The following is a 16582-nucleotide window of genomic DNA, read 5'->3' as shown; positions in this document are numbered from 1 at the left end:
CGCCAGGTTCCCACCGATTCCGGGACTTTCCATTCGGCATTGAAAGGGGCCGAGCCTCCACCCACCTCTTACAAGGCCAATGACGCCTGGGAGGCAGGGACTCCCTTTGCTGGTTGTTGCTGATTCCCCGCCTCAGTTGGGAGCTGGCTGATTCTGGAGGCTGGTACGCTGAGTAAGATGAGCCATACTGGCCTCCAGGTGGGTGCGGATTGAGACCCAGCACTGTGATATGGGGACGTTCTTTTTAATCAGACACATATACAGCACAGGCACGTAATTTTCTGGCACAAGGATGTGTATTTGCCAAGTCACTGAGATGTTATCCAGTCTGCCTGCAGTTGCTGTTTTCCAACACCTGTTAAGGCAAAACTAAAAACATAGAAAATAGGAGCAGGAGTAGGCCATTCAGCCCTTCGAGCCTGCTCCGCCATTCAATATGATCATGGCTGATTCTCTATCTCACTATCATACTCCCGCTCTCTCCCCATACCCCTTGATGCCTTAACCCCGAAGATTAAATCCAGATTTCTCTGTACAATTGTTATTTATTATAAAACTGCTGCCACAGTCCTCAGTGGGTAAAGAGCTGATTGATCGAGGTTAGGGAGAAAATAAATGGCAAAGGCTGGAAATCTAAAATGAGAACAGAAAATATTGAAAAAACAAAGCAGGTCTGTGAGCATTGGAAGAGACAAAAGACAGGTGAACGTTTTAGTTTGAGGCCCCTTAACTCTCACCAAAAGGTCTCCACTTAAAACACTAACATCTTTTCTCAGATGCTGACACACCTGCCAGCATTTTCTTTTCATTTAAGGGCAGGATTTGTTGTACCTCTCAATATACAGCCTATAGTCATTTGCTGACACAATGGGAGGAGATCAACGTTGTCACTAGACTTATTTAGCGTATTGGTACCAATAAATATTGGGAAAAGAACATTTCCACCAATACACTACTATTGTGCCAATACACGTCTCGTGTCAAACTCCTACTTCATCACCGTAAATTTCTCCTACCAGTGATAGACTTGTGATAGACTTGTAATTACTATTACTTCATCTTAATATTATTTCGGGTAACTAGCTCCATACACAGCCCAAATTTGGGAGGATGGAATGGACAATTGCGCTGCTGGGTGTTTTTGACGATTTATGTAGACACAATATAGAAATTTTACACGCCTTGCCACTACATTTTTACTGAAATCCGAGTGTTAAAGCTGAGGATGGTCAGATTTGCCCACCTACCGCCAACTTTGCGTCCAAATCTGCGTCAGAAGACACCACGTGCTCGTCCTCTTTCTTCCCTGTCGCTTTGATGAGCGCCTGCTTTGTCTTCCAGTATTTCTTCTGCATCTGGCTCACCATCGACTTGTCATCATCGAGAACATGTCGGTTAAACATTTCTCCAGGATACCTAGTGACAACAACAGCCAGTCACTCGTTGCTTCGGTAACCCCAAAGTATGTTTTGTTTCCCCCACTGATAGGTTATAAATAGTGTGGTATGGAGGTTGGTGAATAAGTCACTACCTTAAATATCCCAATATCATGCAGGATCCTACATTAAATTCACATATTCAGGGTGCTTGCACCAACCAACAATAACGAGAAGCAGCCATCACTATCAAAAATATCTTTCAATCTCTGTATAAATGTACAATATATGCAAACACAGAGGCAGAAGTCCAATTGCAGTCTTCCAAACCCCTTGATTGGAACGTACTACCAGATATAGAATCATAGAAGTTACAACATGGAAACAGGCCCTTCGGCCCAACATGTCCATGTCGCCCAGTTGATACCACTAAGCTAGTCCCAATTTCCTGCACTTGGCCCATATCCCTCTATACCCATCTTACCCATGTAACTGTCCAAATGCTTTTTAAAAGACAAAATTGTACCTGCCTCTACTACTGCCTCTGGCAGCTCGTTCCAGACACTCACCACCCTTTGAGTGAAAAAATTGCCCCTCTGGACCCTTTTGTATCTCTCCCCTCTCACCTTAAATCTATGCCCCCTCGTTATAGACTCCCCTACCTTTGGGAAAAGATTTTGACTATCTACCTTATCTATGCCCCTCATTATTTTATAGACTTCTATAAGATCACCCCTAAACCTCCTACTCTCCAGGGAAAAAAGTCCCAGTCTATCCAACCTCTCCCTATAAGTCAAACCATCAAGTCCCGGTAGCATCCTAGTAAATCTTTTCTGCACTCTTTCTAGTTTAATAATATCCTTTCTATAATAGGGTGACCAGAACTGTACACAGTACTCCAAGTGTGGCCTCACCAATGCCCTGTACAACTTCAACAAGACATCCCAACTCCTGCATTCAATGTTCTGACCAATGAAACCAAGCATGCCGAATGCCTTCTTCACCACCCTATCCACCTGTGACTCCACTTTCAAGGAGCCTGATATCTGCAGTTTAATTCAATTTCCAGAACAGATTATTGCAGGCCTTTCACTTTCAAAGTTGTTTAGCTGCTTCCCCGCACCCCAATCGCCAGTGATGGCCATGTATACATAATAAGCTGGGGAAGGTGTTGTTGCATTGGTGGGGACAGATTTCTGTTCTTGTAAAGTGTGCCTTTCTGGTTGAGGTGGGGGTCTGTAGCTAGTTCACTCCCTGTTCATCACTTCACCTGGTGGAGAAGAGGCATTTGACTGACTGTACTAGTCTTCAGTTCAGGGTGGGAATACACGCAGATTCCAGAAGGAATGACTGAGTGATGGGACTGTGCCTATGGTCTGATCACTGGGGGAACTGGGACATTTTACAGGGCCAGATTTCTCCGGGTTGGAGTCTACAGGTCAAGATGGAGCTTTCCTCTTTAACCATCTACTTCAAGGCCATTTCCCAGCAGTGGTGGGGAGGAGATCCCGAAGAGCACTCTCTGGAACTCCTGCCATGACTGGGGAGGGACAGGGGCTCCAAAGGGCTTTTTACTACCTATAAACATTTATCTGTGGCACAATTATAATTTGTTAATTCACTGTTTATGCTGAATAAAGATAGGAGGACAAAGTATAACAAAATAGTTGTTCTTTGGCGTCAATTTTAAGATTATTTTGGTGTCCTTCATTGCTTGGGAGGCTAAACAGCTGGTGCACTGATAACAACTACGACTGCAGTGAATCGGAGGTCTGGATCATCGGGAGCTCAACCTGGGAATATAGAACCTTGTGTTCACCTTGGAGAACTCTTAAAAAAAAATAAACTAGAAAACGCAGCAGTGGAAGGCAAAAGAGCAGCAGGAATGAGAGGGGAACGGGACAGATGCACAAAGGAGCAGAAAGGTTAGAGAACAACCAGAAGAGATACAGTTGAGAAAGTGACTGACAACAGGCTGGGGGCCGAGGTGGGGGGAGAATCCAGGCATGCACAGCATCAAGGCGAAATCATTCTGGGAATGACCCATAGGTCCCAGAGCCAAACCACTGCTGCAAATGAGTGTGTACAGCGGTATTTTTGCTCAGGGATTGATGAATTGTGGAACACCTTTGTTCACCAAGGCACAGTGATAAGATGCAGGCTCCATTCTCCCCTTCTGCAGTCTTTCCTATTTCAACATTGTGGCTGTGGGGAGGCATCAAGTGGAGGCCAATTCACCTCAGGTATTCTTATGAACCACCTAGTGCCCAGTTTGGAGAACACTGCAGACCACAGAAACCAGTGAACTTAAGTCACTAATGTGAGCTCACAGGCCGTAACTGAGCTTTGCCCTGGTGGCATCATTTCAAACCCAGAACTGAGCAACGGCCTGGTAACTTGCTTACATGAATCTGGGGTCCTCTATCTACAGTATCAGAATGTCATCGGATATTACTACTGTTGTATTACTAAATGCTTACCCCCGATGACTGTCCATTGCGTACTGTTCCTCTTGTGAGCAACCTAAACAGAGAATCAACAGAAGCAATTAGATCCAAACTTTTCAATTTCAGAACAATTAACAAAAGAAAGAACTCGCAATTATAAAGTGCCTTTCTTGACCTCAGAACGTCACAAAGCCCTTCACAGCCAATTAAGTACTTTTTTGAAGTGTAGTCACTGCCTCACGTAGGGAAACAATAACTGTTGTCACTAGGATTGCAGTACAATGGGCATGTGAAATTACAATCAGACTTTGCTATCAGTAAGAAGCATTACCAGCAAACTGATTAATTATATACAACAACAACTGGCATTTATAAAGCATCTTTAACGTAGTAAAACGTCCCAAGGCCCTATCAAACAAAATTTGACTCCAGGCAACACGGTTATTATAATAAAATAAAAGATGAATGGGGAGCATGTTGCAAGAGCGGAATGTGGTCCCAGAGTTTAAGGCCATACAAATTACTTAAGCCTCACATGAAGTCAAATTAGATTACAGCGTATTACAGCTCATGGTATCATTGTAGGTACAGGACAGGATCATAGTAGGTACAGGACAGGAGGAGGCCATTCGGCCTATCATGCCTGTGCTGACTCTTTGAAAGCTATCCAATTAGTCCCATTCCCCTGCTCTTTCCGCCAAACCCTGTAAAATGTTTTCTCTTCAAGTATTTATCCAATTCCCTTTTGAAAGTTACTACTGAATCTGCTTCCACCACCCTTTCAGGCAGCGCATTCCAGATCATTACAACTCGCTGCATAAAAAAATGTTTCCTCATGTTGCCTTTGGTGCTTTTGTCGATCTGTGTCCTCTGGTGACCGACCCTTCTACCATTGGAAACAGTTTCTCCTTATTTACTCTAATCAAAACCGTTCATGATCTTGAATACCTCTATCAAATCTCCCCTTAACCTTCTCTGCTCTAAGGAGAACATTCCCAGCTTCTCCAGTCTCTCCACGTAACTAAAGTCCCTCATCCCTGGAACCATTCTAGTAAATCTCCCCTGCACCCTCTCTAAGGCCTCGACATCCTCCCTAAATTGTAGTGCCCAGAATTGAACACAATACTCCAGCTGAGGCCTAACCAGTGTTTTATAAAGGTTTAGCATAACTTCCTTGCTTTTGTACTCTATGCCTCTATTAATAAAGCCATTTTTAACAGCCTTCTCAACTTGTCCTGCCACCTTCAAAGATTTGTGTATGTGAACCCCCAGGTGTCTCTGTTTTAATTTTGTTTTTGTTGCATGGAATGCTTTGACACAGGGGGTGGTTGAAGCAGAGCATCTTTTAAATGGAAGAACAGATATACATTTGAAGGGGAGAAGACACAGGGTCACATGGGTTGGAGTCGGGGTATTGGGACCATGAGATGCATTTGGATTGCTCGAGCAAAGAGCTGCCAGGACCTTTTAAAGAAAAAAGACATAGTATCATAGTAATATAAGAGGATGGTACAGCACAGGAGGAGGCCATTCAGCCCATCGTGCCTGTGCTGGCTCTTTGAAAAGAGCTATCCAATTAGTCCCATTCCCCTGCTCTTTCCCTATAGCCCTGCAAATATTTTCCCTTCAAGTATTTATCCAACTCCCTTTTGAAAGTTACTGTTAAATCTGCTTCCACCGCCCTTTCAGGCAGTGCATCCCTGATCATAACAACTTGATGCGTAAAAAAATGTTTCCTTTTGTCGCCTCTCGCTCTTTTGCTGATTACCTTAAATCTGTGTCCTCTGGTTACTGGCCCTCCTGCCACTGGAAACAGTTTCTCCTTATTTACTCTATCGAAACCGTTCATGATTTTGAACACCTCGATCAAATCTCCTCTCAATCTTTTCTGTTCCAAGGAGAACAACCCCAGCTTCTCCAGTCTCTCCACATAACTGAAGTCCCTCATCCCTGGTATCATCCTAATAAATCTCTTCTGCACCCTCTCTAAGGCCTTGGCATCCCTCCTAAAGTGCGGTGCCCAGAATTGAACACAATACTCCAGCTGAGGCCTAACCAGTGTTTTAGCATAACTTCCTTGCATTTGTACTCTATGCCTCTACTTATAAAGCCAAGAATCCCGTATGCTTTTTTAAAGCCTTCTCAATTTGTCCTGCCACCTTCAACGATTTGTGTAAGTGCACCCCCAGGTCTCTCTGTTCCTTCATCCCCTTTAAAATTGTACCATTTAGTTTATATCGCCTCTCCTCATTCTTCCTACCAAAATGTATCACTTCACACTTCTCAGCATTAAATTCCATCTGCCATATGTCTGCCCATTTCACCAGTCTGTCTGTGTCCTCCTGAAGTCTGTTACTATCCTCCACATTGTTTACTACATTTCCGAGTTTCGTGTCATCTGCAAACTTTGAAATTATACTCTCTATACCCAAGTCCAGGTCATTAATATATATCAAAAAGAGCAGTGGTCCTAATACTGACCCCTGGGGAACACCACTGTATAGTTCCCCCCAGTCTGAGAAACAACCGTTCACCACTATGAACTGGACATTAGATGGTTACAGTTTCTAGTTGCTGAAACTTTAACCTATCATTACTTTACAGATGCTGACAGACCTGCAGTGCATTTTAGCTTTTATTTCAGATTTTCTGCTGCCCATATCTTAACTCGGACCAAGTCCTGCTCACCAACCCGCACTGGCTCCTGGTCCAGCAATGCCTCGATTTTAAAATTCTCATCCTCAGGATGGTATGTTGCCTCCCTGGTGCCAGGGTCATGGATGTTACTGAGCGGCTACAAAACATTCTCGGGGCGGGGGGTGGTGAACAGCTAGAGGTGGTGGCCCGTAATCAGTACCAACGACATAGGTAGAAAGAGGGATGAGGTCCTGCAGGCAGAGTTTAAGGAGTTAGGAAAGAAATTAACAAGCAGGACCTCAAGGGCAGTAATCTCCAGATTACTCCCGGTGCTACGCGCTAGTGAGTATGGAAATAGGAGAATAGTGCAGATGACTGCATGGTTGGAGAGGTGATGCAGGAGGAGGGAGGGTTTTGGATTCCTGGGGCATTGGGACCAGTTCTGGGGGAGGTGGGAACTGTACAAGCCGGACGGGTTGCACCTCAACAGGGCCGGGACCAATATCCTTGTGGGGAGGTTTGTTAGTGCTGTTGGGGAGGGTTTAAGCTAACCTGGCAGGGAATGGGAACCTGAGAGGAGATTCAGAAGGGAGAGTAATAAAGCTGGAAGTGGAAGGTAGAAAAGCAGTAAGTGAAATTGGAAGGCAGCGGAAACAAAGGCCAGCGGCAAATAAGGTCAAAGTGGGAAAAAATATTAAAAAGGCAAAATTAAAGGCACTTTATCTGAATGTACGCAGCATTCGCAACAAGGTAGATGAATTGACGGCACAAGTAGAAGTAAATGGGTCTGATCTAATTACCATTACAGAGACGTGGCTGCAGGGTGACCAAGGCTGGGAACTGAATATTCAAGGATATTCAACATTTAGGAAGGACAGCAAAAAAGGAAAAGGAGGTGGGATAGCGCTGTTAATAAAGGATGAGATCAGTACAATAGTGAGAAAGGATCTTGGCTCAGAAAATCAAGATGTAGAATCAGTTTGGGTGGAGCTAAGAAACATCAAGGGGCAGAAAACATTGGCGAGAGTTGTTTATAGGCCACCAAACAGTAGTGGTAATGTAGGGCACGGTATAAAGCAGGAAATTAGAAGTGTATGTAACAAGGGTAATACAGTAATCATGGGAGACTTTAATCTTCATATAGATTGGGCAAATCAAATTAGCACTAATACTGTGGAGGATGAATTCCTGGAACATATACGAGATAGTTTTCTAGATCAGTATGTTGAGGAACCAACTAGGGAACAGGCTGTTTTAGATCTGGTATTGTGCAATGAGAAAGGGTTAATTAATAATCTTGTTGTAAAGGAGCCCTTAGGGAAGAGTGACCATAATATGATAGAATTCTTCATTAAGTTTGAAAGTGATGTAGTTCAACCCGAAACTAGGGTCTTAAATCTAAACAAAGGAAACTACGAAGGTATGAGGCACAAGTTGGCTGTGGTTGATTGGGGAACTACATTGCAAGGTATGATGGTAGACAGGCAATGGCTAGCATTTAAAGAATTAATACATAATTTACAACAAATATATATTCGTTTAAGGCACAAAAACTCAACAGGAAAAGTGGTCCAACCGTGGCTAACAAGAGAAATTAAAGACAGTATTAAATCAAAGGAAGAGGCATATAAAGTTGCCAGAAAAAGCAGTGAGCCTGAGGATTGGGAGCATTTTAGAATTCAGCAAAGGAGGACCAAGAAATTGATAAAGAGGGAAAATAGAATATGAGAGTAAACTAGCGAGAAACATAAAAACAGACTGTAAAGCTTCTATTGTATGTAAAAAGGAAAAGACTGGCGAAGGCAAATGTGGGTCCCTTACAGACAGAGAGGGGAGAATTTATAATGGGGAATAAGGAAATGGCAGAGAAATTAAACAAATATTTTGTGTCTGTCTTCACGGAAGAAGACACAAAAAATCTCCCAGAAATACTAGAGAACCAAGGGTCTGGTGAGAATGAGGAACTGAAAGAAATTTGTATGAGTAAAAAAATAGTACTACAGAAATTAATGGGACTGAAAGTCAATAAATCCCTAGGACCTGATGATCTACATCCCAGGGTTTTGAAAGAGGTGGCTATAGAGATAGTGGATGCACTGGTTGTCATCTTCCATAATTCTATAGATTCTGGAACGGTTCCTGCAGATTGGAAGGTAGTCAATGTAACCCCAGTATTTAAGAAAGGAGGGAGAGAGAAAACAGGGAACTACAGACCTGTTAGCCTGACATCAGTAGTAGGGAAAATATTAGAATCTTTTATAAAGGATGTGATGAAAGGACACTTAGAAAATAATAATAGGATTTGGCAGAGTCAACATGGATTTATGAAAGGGAAATCACGTTTGACAAACCTATTGGAGTTCTTTGAGGATGTAACTAGTAGAATAGATAAGGGGGAACCAGTGGATGTGGTGTATTTGGATTTTCAGAAGGCTTTCGATAAGGTCCCACACAGGAGGTTGATGAACAAAGTTAGAGCACATGGAATTGGGGGTAATATACTGGCATGGATTGAGAATTGGTTAACAGACAGAAAACAGAGCAGGAATAAACAGGTCTTTTTCAGGTTGACAGACTGTGACTAGTGGGGTACCGCAGGGATCAGTGCTTAGGCCCCAGCTATTCACAATATATATCAATGATTTGGATGAGGGGACCAAATGTAGTATTTCCAAAGTTTGCTGATGACACAAAACTGGGTGGGAATGTGAGTTGTGAGGAGGATGCAAAGACGCTTCAAGGGGATATAGGCAGACTAAGTGAGTGGGCAAGAACATGGCAGATGGAATATAATGTGGAAAAATGTGAAGTTATCCACTTTGGTAGGAAAAACAGAAATGCAGAGTATTTTTTAAATGGTGAGAGATTGGGAAATGTTGATGTTCAAAGGGACCTGGGTGTCCTTGTACATGAGTCACTGAAAGCTAACATGCAGGTGCAGCAAGCAATTAAGGCAGCAAATATATGTTGGCCTTTATTACAAGAGGATTTGAGTACAGGAGTAAAGATGTCTTACTGCAATTATATAGGGCCTTGGTGAGACCGCACCTGGAGTATTGTGTACAGTTTTGGTCTCCTTACCCAAGAAAGGATATACTTGTCATAGAGGGAGTGCAATGAAGGTTCACCAGACTGATTCCTGGGATGGCGGGACTGTCGTATGAGGAGAGATTGAGTAGACTCGGCATGTATTCTCTCGAGTTTAGAAGAATGAGAGGTGATCTCATTGAAACATACAAAATTGTTACAGGGCTCGACAGGGTAGACGCAGGGAGGATGTTTCCCCTGGCTGGGGAATCTAGAACCAGGGGTCACAGTCTCAGAATAAGGGGTAGGCCATTTAGGACTGAGATGAGGAGAAATTTCTTCACTCAGAGGGAGGTGAATCTTTGGAATTCTCTACCCCAGAGGGCTGTGGAGGCTCAGTCATTGAGTACATTCAAAACAGAGATCAATAGATTTCTAGATATTAAAGGCATCAAGGGATATGGGGATAGTGCAGGAAAATGATGTTGAGGTAGAAGATCAGCCATGATCTTGTTGAATGGCGGAGCAGGCTCGAGGGGCTGGATGGCCTACTCCTGCTCCTATTTCTTATGTTCTTATGTTTTCATGTTTTCAAATCCCTCCATGGGCTCGCCCCCTCCCTATCTCTGTAACCAACTACAACCCAACAACCCTCCGAGATCTCTGCACTCCTCCAATTCTTGCCCCTTGCACATCCCTGATTTTCTTCGCTCCACCATTGTCAGCTGTGCCTTCAGCTGCCAAGGCCTAAGCTCTGGAATTCCCTCCCTAAACCTTTCCGTCTCTCTGTCCTCCTTTAAGACGCTCCTTAAAACCTACCTCTCGGTCACCTGTCCTAATATCTCCTTATGTGGCTTGATGCCAAATTTTGTTTGATAGCGCTCCTGTGAAGTGCCTTGGGACGTTTTACTACATTAAAGGTGCTATATAAATGCATGTGGTTGTTGTCTTTAAAACTATGAATGGGTTTGATAGGGTAGACATAGAGAAAATGTTTCCACTTGTGGGGGAGTCCAGAACTAGCACATAAATATAGAACAGTCTCCAATAAATCCAATAGGGAATTCAGGAGAAACTTCTTTACCCAGAGAGTGGTTAGAATGTGGAACTCGCTACCACGAGGAGTAGCTGAGGCAAATAGCATAGATGCATTTAAGGGGAAGCTAGATAAACACATGAGGGAGAAAGGAATAGAAGGATACATTGATGAGGTGAGATGAAGTAGGGAGGGAGGAGGCTCATGTGGAGCATAAACACTGGCAGAGACCAGTTGGGCCGAATGGCCTGTTTCTGTGCTGTAAATTCTATGTAAGTTCTTGTCAGATACTACTGACTTGTTCCAAAGTTAGCTGAGGAGGAGCGTTTGTCTCTGGAGTTTCAGTGGAGAATACTGTATTGGTAACAACGTTCACATAAGGAAAAAAGAACTTACATTTATATAGCACCCTTTCATGTCTTAAAGCATTTTACAACCAATGGATTATTTATGAAGTGCAGTCAGTGTTATGTCAGCAAATGCAACAGCCAATTTGTGCACAGTAAGGACGAATGATTGACCACATAGTCTGCTCTTCTTGCTGTTGGTTGAGGGATGATTGTTGACCAAGACACTGGGAGAATTCCTTTCTCTCCTTCAAATAGTGAAAGACGGTACCTCCGCCTCAGCTTAGATTCTGTGCTCAAGTCCTTTTGAAAATCCAAGTATATTACACCTACTACATTACCCTTATCTACTCTTTGTTACTTCCTCAAAGAACTCAATAAGATTAGTCAAGCACCTTTTGAAATCTGTGCTTACTATGCTTTTTTATATTTTTGGTTTCTAGGTAAATGGATGAGATTTTTAGATTCAAGTCCCACCCAAAACATTAGCCTGTCTTTTCTCTTTTGAATGCTGACAGACCTGCTGGCAGATTTCTTTGCATTCCAGCATTCAGCATTTTTTTAAATATCTGGAAGACTTGCGACCAGCATATATTTATTGATAAAATTCACCAAAACTGTTGCTTAATAAACTATTTCAATGCACCCCAACTCAAGTGGTCTCTTCTCCATCCAGATCAGATTGAACTGACTAGACCCAGAGTCATTCAGACTCAACAATGGTTTGAATTGAAAGGGGGGAGGGGGGGGGGGGGGGAAGGAGGAGGGAAATCACACTTAACTCAATACACTTATCTGATACTCTTAATTCACTGCCTCAAATTGCTCTGCATACCACCAGTGACAGTACTGTACCGTATTATACAGTGACAGCCCTGTACCCACCAGTACTGTATCCCAGTGTTATACACTGACACACCTGTACCCACCAGTACTGTACCCCAGTGTTATACAGTGACAGCCCTGTACCCACCAGTACTGTACCCCAGTGTTATACAGTGACAGCCCTGTACCCACCAGTACTGTACCCCAGTGTTATACAGTGACAGCCCTGTACCCACCAGTACTGTACCCCAGTGTTATAGTGACAGACTTGTACCCACCAGTACTGTACCCGTTATACAGTGACAGACCTGCACCCACCAGTACTGTATCCCAGTGTTATAGTGACAGACCTGCACCCACCAGTACTGTATCCCAGTGTTATAGAGACAGACCTGTGCCCACCAGTACTGTACCCCAGTGTTATACAGAGACAGACCTGTACCCACCAGTACTGTACCCCAGTGTTATACACTGACACACCTGTACCCACCAGTACTGTACCCGTTATAGTGACAGACCTGTACCCACCAGTACTGTACCCCAGTGTTATACAGTGACAGACCTGTACCCACCAGTACTGTACCCGTGTTATACAGTGACAGACCTGTACCCACCAGTACTGTATCCCAGTGTTATACAGTGACAGACCTGTACCCACCAGTACCATATCCCAGTGTTATACAGTGACAGACCTGTACCCACCAGTACCATATCCCAGTGTTATACAGTGACAGACCTGTACCCACCAGTACTGTACCAGTGTTATACAGTGACAGACCTGTACCCACCAGTACTGTACCCCAGTGTTATACAGTGACAAACCTGTACCCACCAGTACTGTATCCCAGTGTTATACAGTGACAGACCTGTACCTACCAGTACTGTACCTGTGTTATACAGTGACAGACCTGTACCCACCAGTACTGTACCCGTGTTATAGTGACAGACCTGTACCCACCAGTACTGTATCCCAGTGTTATACAGTGACAGACCTGTACCCACCAGTACTGTATCCCAGTGTTATAGTGACAGGCTTGTACCCACCAGTACTTACCCCAGTGTTATACAGAGACAGACCTGTACCCATCAGTACTTACCCCAGTGTTATACAGTGACAGACCTGTACCCACCAGTACTGTACCCCAGTGTTAGTGACAGACCTGTACCCATCAGTACTTACCCCAGTGTTATACAGTGACAGACCTGTACCCACCAGTACTGTACCCCAGTGTTAGTGACAGACCTGTACCCACCAGTACTGTATCCCAGTGTTATACAGAGACAGACCTGTACCAATCAGTACTTAGCCCAGTGTTATACAGTGACAGACCTGTACCCACCAGTACTTACCCCAGTGTTATACAGTGACAGACCTGTACCTACCAGTACTGTACCTGTGTTATACAGTGACAGACCTATACCTACCAGTACTGTACCCCAGTGTTATACAGTGACAGACCTGTACCTACTAGTACTGTACCCCAGTGTTATACAGTGACAGACCTGTACCCACCAGTACTGTACCCCAGTGTTATAGTGTGACAGACCTGTACCCACCAGTACTGTACCCCAGTGTTATACAGTGACAGACCTGTACAGACCAGTACTGCACCCTAGTTGTATACAGCTAAAAATGCTCTCTCCAGCTACATCACAAATCTGCCTTTTTTTTTGGACCATGAAATTGAATTCCACAATCCCACCTTTTCCGTGAGCCAGCTCCCGGCATCACTGCTGTTAAATCTGGTGTGTGCCAACTGTTAGACCACCTGTGGAAATCACATTTTACAGCAGGAACACTGGACTCAAGCGCACAAATAGCTTAAATGGAGATTAAGTACAAAAACTTCACCCGAGTGACTGTTAACATGACCTGAACCGCACAATGGGATTAAGTCTTCAAATCATCCTAAAATATTGTCATTTGAATGAGGTCTTTTTTTTTAAAAAAGAACAGCAGCAAATGTCCCAGCAAATATTGGACAGCTAGTGTGCTTGATGCTATTGCAGGGTTAACAATGGTCACATTGTTTCTCAAAGGGCACAACCCAGACCAATACTGAGCCATGAAACAGCCGTTCACAACCTCAGGACGTCCCATGGAAGAATCCTAGTATCATAGTTCCAAAGTCCCAAAGCGCTTTACAGCCAATTAAGTATTTTTGAAGTGTCGTCACTGTTATAATGTACCAAACCCGGCAGCCAGAGTTGAAAAATTCAAAGTTGCTACTTTCCCGTGGCAATCAATCACTCTGTTGGGAAACTAGCACTTGAAACAATCTGCATTCAGCAAGCTCAAAATCAATTAAATAAATGACCAGATAATCTGTTTTTAGTGGTGTTGGTTGAGGGATAAATATTGGTCCCTGCTTTTCTTCAAATAGTGCCATGGGATTTTTTTACCTCCAGCTAAGAGGACAGATGTGACCTCGGTTTAATGTCTCATCCGAAAGACCGGACCTCTGACAGTGCAGCGCTCCCTCAGTACTGCACTGGAGTGTCAGCCTGGATTACGTGCTTAAATCTCTGGAGTGAGACTTGAACCTTCTGACTCAGAGGTGAGAATGCTACTCACTGAGTCACCGCTGACACCTAAAAAAGCCTACTAGTTAAATTTAAAGCCGATTCACAGTAATCCCAGGAAATTAGGCAAGAAATTAGCTAATGGGTACAAAACAAGTAGTTGATGGAGGAATTATGCCAGGATGGGGTGAAATACTAAGTGAGGTGCTCCAGGGTACAGTGTGGGGCCCACTACTCTTTCTAATTTATATCATAACTCGGATTGGATCACAGTGCAAATCAGAAGTGGAATCAGAGGAGACAACTCAGAAATAACTGAGTCGATAAAATATGTACATGGACAGAACGACAGCTGAAATTATGTGCAAGCAAGTGAAAAGTATTGTACACAAGGAGGGAAAAAAAGGACACATGTACTCCATGAATGGTGTTGAAACATAGGAACAGGAGGAGGCCATTCAGCCCCTCAAGCCTATTCCGCCATTCAATTAGATCGCGGCTGATCTGTATCTTAACTCCATCTACCCACCTTGGTCCCCTCTTCCTCAATACTCTTACCCGACAAAATTCTACCAATCTCAGTTTTGAAATTTTCAATTGACCCCCAGCCTCAACAGCTTTCTGTGGGGGGGGGGGGGGGGGGAAAGAGAGTTCCAGATTTCCACTCCCCTTTGGGTGAAGAAGTGCTTCCTGACATCACCCCTGGACGGCCGAGCTCTAATTTTAAGGTTATTCCCCCTTATTCTGGACTCTCCCACCGGAGGAAATAGTTTCTCTCTATCCACCCTATCAAATCCTATAATCATCTGAAACACCTCAATCAAATCACCCCTTTAATCTTCTATTCTGAAGGGAATACGAGCCCAGTCTGTGAAACCTGTCCTCATAATTTAACCCTTTTAGCCCCAGTATATTTCTGGTGAATCTGCACTGCGCCCTCTCCAAGGCCAATAAATCCTTCCCTGAGGTAATTCCCACCCTGACACACATCTGCCTGGAGACACATGAAAGTGACTTGAACAATTCGAATGGTCCAGTTTTAATGTGAGTCCCCCACCCCCGCAGATTTTAATTAATTTATCAGAACGGCCTGAACAATATTAAAGGGGCAGGGGCCCTGCTGAGGGGAGGGGGAGGAGGGGGAGGGGGGGGGAGGGGGGGAGGGGGAGGGAGGGGGAGGGGGGGGGAGGGGGGGAGGGGGAGGGGGAGGGAGAGGGAGGGGGAGGGGGAGGGGGAGGGGGGGGGACCGCTCTCCCACATTCACCTGCTCCAGCTTTGCAGCGTCACCTCCCACGGGCCGTGTCCACCGGGCCGCAGCTCCACGCAAAAACCAAGGCCCCGCTCCCTCTCACAGGCCGCGGCGCTGGATGCCGGCTCCAGGCCGGACCGGCGGCTTCCTCCCCGCCGGACGCACTGGCACTGACCGGCTGCCGAGCCCGCTCTCGCCGGCTTTATTGACACGGGCGGTCCGGGTCGTCGCGCTGAGAGCGGACTCACTGTTTACCTCACAAGATCCGCCTCGGAAGCCGCCGTAGCAGGATGTGAGCAGAGTCCTCCGGCCAGCTGGGGGCGCTGCGGCTGGGTCAGTCCTCCGGCCAGCTGGGGGCGCTGCGGCTGGGTCGGTCCTCCGGCCAGGTGGGGGCGCTGTGGCTAGGTCAGTCCTCCGGCCACGGGGGGGCGCTGCGGCTGGGTCAGTCCTCCGGCCACGGGGGGGGGGGGCGCTGCGGCTGGGTCAGTCCTCCGGCCACGGGGGGGCGCTGCGGCTGGGTCAATCCTCCGGCCAGCTGGGGACACTGCGGCTGGGTCGGTCCTCCGGCCACGGGGGGGCGCTGCGGCTGGGTCAGTCCTCCGGCCACGGGGGGGCGCTGCGGCTGGGTCAATCCTCCGGCCAGCTGGGGGCGCTGCGGCTGGGTCAGTCCTCCGGCCACTCGGCGACGCTGCGGCTGGGTCAGTCCTCCGGCCAGCTGGGGGCGCTGCGGCTGGGTCAATCCTCCGGCCAGCTGGGGACACTGCGGCTGGGTCAGTCCTCCGGCCACGGGGCGGCGCTGCGGCTGGGTCAGTCCTCCGGCCAGCTGGGGGCGCTGCGGCTGGGTCAGTCCTCCGGCCACGGGGCGGCGCTGCGGCTGGGTCAGTCCTCCGGCCAGCTGGGGGCGCTGCGGCTGGGTCAGTCCTCCGGCCAGCTGGGGGCGCTGCGGCTGGGTCGGTCCTCCGGCCAGCTGGGGGCGCTGCGGCGGGAGGAGTCCTCCGGCCACGGGGGGGCGCTGCGGTATAATATGGAAGGGAAGACATTTGCAAAGTGCTTCCAAGTTGATGCAGGGCATTGGGAAAATGTCCAGGGTAATATTCATGAGGGAAGAGTGAGGT

General features: G+C 46.0%; 1 long non-coding RNA gene across 1 annotated transcript; it reads right to left on the bottom strand.

Annotated features, from left to right (window-relative positions):
* Nucleotides 1-1251: 1251 nt before the first annotated feature.
* On the bottom strand, nucleotides 1252-15765 carry LOC137309145 (uncharacterized). Its single transcript, XR_010959762.1, has 3 exons — nucleotides 15483-15765; nucleotides 3857-3899; nucleotides 1252-1416 (listed from the first exon to the last, which is right to left on the bottom strand). It is a non-coding gene; the product is annotated as an uncharacterized lncRNA (long non-coding RNA).
* Nucleotides 15766-16582: the final 817 nt, after the last annotated feature.

This window comes from Heptranchias perlo, unplaced genomic scaffold (assembly GCF_035084215.1).
Source record: "Heptranchias perlo isolate sHepPer1 unplaced genomic scaffold, sHepPer1.hap1 HAP1_SCAFFOLD_1498, whole genome shotgun sequence".
In the NCBI taxonomy this organism is placed as follows: domain Eukaryota; kingdom Metazoa; phylum Chordata; class Chondrichthyes; order Hexanchiformes; family Hexanchidae; genus Heptranchias; species Heptranchias perlo.
Note: the sequence above shows the minus strand (reverse complement) of the source record. Positions and strands in the feature narration are given on the sequence as shown.